This window comes from Sorex araneus, chromosome 1 (genome assembly GCF_027595985.1).
Source record: "Sorex araneus isolate mSorAra2 chromosome 1, mSorAra2.pri, whole genome shotgun sequence".
In the NCBI taxonomy this organism is placed as follows: Eukaryota; Metazoa; Chordata; class Mammalia; order Eulipotyphla; family Soricidae; genus Sorex; species Sorex araneus.
This window is the reverse complement of record NC_073302.1, coordinates 419,796,160-419,799,443: the sequence shown is the minus strand read 5'-3', so window position 1 is coordinate 419,799,443 and position 3,284 is coordinate 419,796,160.

Here is a 3,284-nt window from a genome sequence, read left to right as displayed (position 1 = left end):
CTCTCCTGGCAACATCTTGCCACAGACTCAGACTACAGCACTCAGGCCAGATTAATCATTCCTCACCCTAGCAGGGTCCAAATCTAGTTATCACTGTTTGGATCATAACAACATTTGTCTATGATCAAGCTCTTAACTTATAGTTAAGCATTAGACACTTTGGCCAGGCCCACATCGATGCCAGGGTAGCACACAACTCACCACTTGCCCTGGGTCCGTCTCGTCCCTCGTCAGAACCCTGCTTTTGGGGGGTGCTAGGAAGTAAGGGCAACTGAGGCTTAGGTCAAGAGAACAGATGCCCAGGAGGAAAATATCATGTAGAGTCAAATGACTCCCAGGCTACAAAAGCAAAGCATTTGCTAAGTCTTCCTGTGTCCAAACAAAAAGGACATGGCTCTGAATAAACTATGCAAAGGACTCAAGGAGAAGAGAAAAACAATATTTACAAGTCAACAGAACACTAAGAAAGAAGCTACAAATAAACACAGAGGAATGGGAGCACTGTAACAGGAGTAACCCAATAAACCTAAACTACCTGAGGCTATGTTATCCTACACAGCCCTAAAGTCTATCTTACATAACATAATCCTACAGCTTTGTTGCCTTCTATCTGTTATAAGTAAATCAGTAAGCCAGCCTACAATCACAAGGAGGGGATTACATAGGAACATGAATACCAGGAGATAGGATCATTGGGCACATAATTGTTTACTTCCCCTCTGCTCCCTATAGTGCCAGGGATCAAACTTGGGGCCTGGCACACACAAATAAAGCACTCTTTCATTAAGCCACATCCCGGCCCAGATAAGGAAGTTTTGGGGTTTGGGTTTTGTGCCACATCCATTTGTCCTGGGGCTTACTCCTATCTTTGCACTCAGGGATCACTCCTGGCAGTGCTGGGGACCATATGGAGTGCCAGGAATTGAACCCAGGTTGGCCACATGTCACAATCTCTCCAGCTCTTTTAACCACTTTTTAAAATGTATGAGGTTATAGTCTTTTATTCTTTTAAATAAATGCTCACATTAGTACTTGAGTAGGTGTCAAGCCCCATGAATGTATATTCACCCGCTGAATTACCACTGATGGGGATCAGTGAAACGGCTTCCTAAATGACCATTCTCATTCCCCTCCTTCTATTTCACGTGTCTGCCTTCTACCACCCAACAGCCATCCCGGGAAGGAACACTAATCATATTATTGCCCTCTTGAAAAGGCTTTTCAGTCTCCCTATCATGAAGCTTTTCAAATTCTTCATTCTAACCAAAGACGTCTCTGTTTAAATTTTAGTTATATTGTCAACAACTCTGAGTCTCTCTTATTTTGGTAAATTTTTTTTTCTTCTGGTAGAATGAAGCATCACAACTTGCTATTATAAAGCATTGCATCTGGCTCTTTATCTTCCCGTTTTCACTTTACCCTCATTTTTATGTCTCAGATGATTTTCATCCATTAAAACCTACTTTAAATGTTTCCTTCACAAACATTTTCACTCTCTTAGGATATAATCATCTTTCCTGCCTGCTGTTTACCTTTAGTACTTTTATTCCACTCTTTTTGTTCCTACAAATTAAGACTCATGTTCCATTTGCGTCACTTTAATTTTTTCCATTTTTCTGGCATCCTAAGTTCCTTAGAGAAAATATTGCTTCTTTTTTTTCCTTAAAACTTCCTTAGCACCTCTCAAGTGAGGTTTTTTCAGAATTTTAAGTATTATAAAATATAAGAAATGCTTGGATAAACAAATAAAACAACATCTGACCAAACAGTACATGAATCTATTCAATTGTTACCTCACTTATCACTTATTTACAAAACCCAAATAGTTACTGAGACAAAACTGCTTATGTACATGTGGTTGATTCCAAGTTTCTACAATGTAATAAAACAAGAAGAATAAAGCAACTCTTGCTTATCAAGAGGTCACATTCTAGGTGGTCATCAGAAATAAAACCAAGATTTGCCACAAATTCATAAGAATTATATTCTTGATGAGGCCTGTGTGTTAAGGTGACTGAGATCGACTCTAATATGTGATGTATAGAACTTCAGTCATTTAGGACTACATTTTTTTTTCTTTTGGACCACAATGAGCAATTCTCAGGGGTTATTCCTGGCTCTGTGCTCACTCAGGAATTGCTCCTGACAGTGCTTGGGGGACCATATGGGATGCTAAGGATCAAACTTAGGTCTGACACATACAAGGCAAGTGCCTTAACCTCTGTCCTATCACTCTGGCCCATTGGGAAAATTCTATATGCATTTCTTACAATGAACCAGATGATGTAATACCTATTATATTATCTTGTGTTAGGGGATAACTAAATTATAAGCCATTTTAGATAACCACTTCCATAATTTTTAGTTCGTGATTTGACAACTTGATCTTGAAATTTTTGCAAGATTAGACAAATGATTTGTTTGTTTCTTCTAACGATCAACAAGATCTTGGTTCTGCCATCCGAGGGTATGAGAGCAAATGAGAGTCCCAAGGGAGAACAGGTCCTTTCCATGACACAGTACTCCCTTTATCTGTGACTAGGCTTGCTGTTAGCTGAGCTAATTTTGTCTGAGGTTCTTCCTTTATCAGTGGCTGACTAGCTAGTGCTTTTGCTTATGCACACAGAGTTGGCCTGAAGTCTGCATTGCAAATAGTTTGCTGCTGGGATTTCCCAGTTCAGGATAAAAGACTGGTAGCTTTCAGTCTGCATCCCCAAGAAAGATGTAGTGGAGACCACATCCTTAATAACTCAGAATGTCATTTCTTTTAGAGATCAAGCCTATACAGAGATAAAGGAATTAGGCTCTAATCCAGTGTGGTGACTGATGACTTTATAGAAAACAGGAATTGGGGCCAGAAATGAGGTTCATTAGTAGAGCACTCGCCATGGATATGTGAAGCCCTAGGTTTAATTTCCAGCACTACATATTTCCCCAGCACGGAGCCAGGAATTAGCCATAAGCACCAAGTTATATTGTCCCCAAGTAAAGAAAAAAAGTGGTGGAGATGGAGTAGAAGTGATGGATGATGCAGTTTTGTCCCTAGAGAAGTACAGAAGGAAAAATGTAGAAATAGGGAAATGCCATCTCTGAGCAAGGAGTGCCTACTGGGAACTGAGAGAGAAGCACAGAACTAGATGGAGCCAGCCCTGTAGATATAATGATCTTGGACTTTACCGTCTTGATCTCAGGCTTCTGGCATCCAGAACTGTGAGACCATGAATTTTTGTTTTATAAGCCACCTTGTTTGTGGTACTTTAATATCTATGGCGAACTAGTAAGAG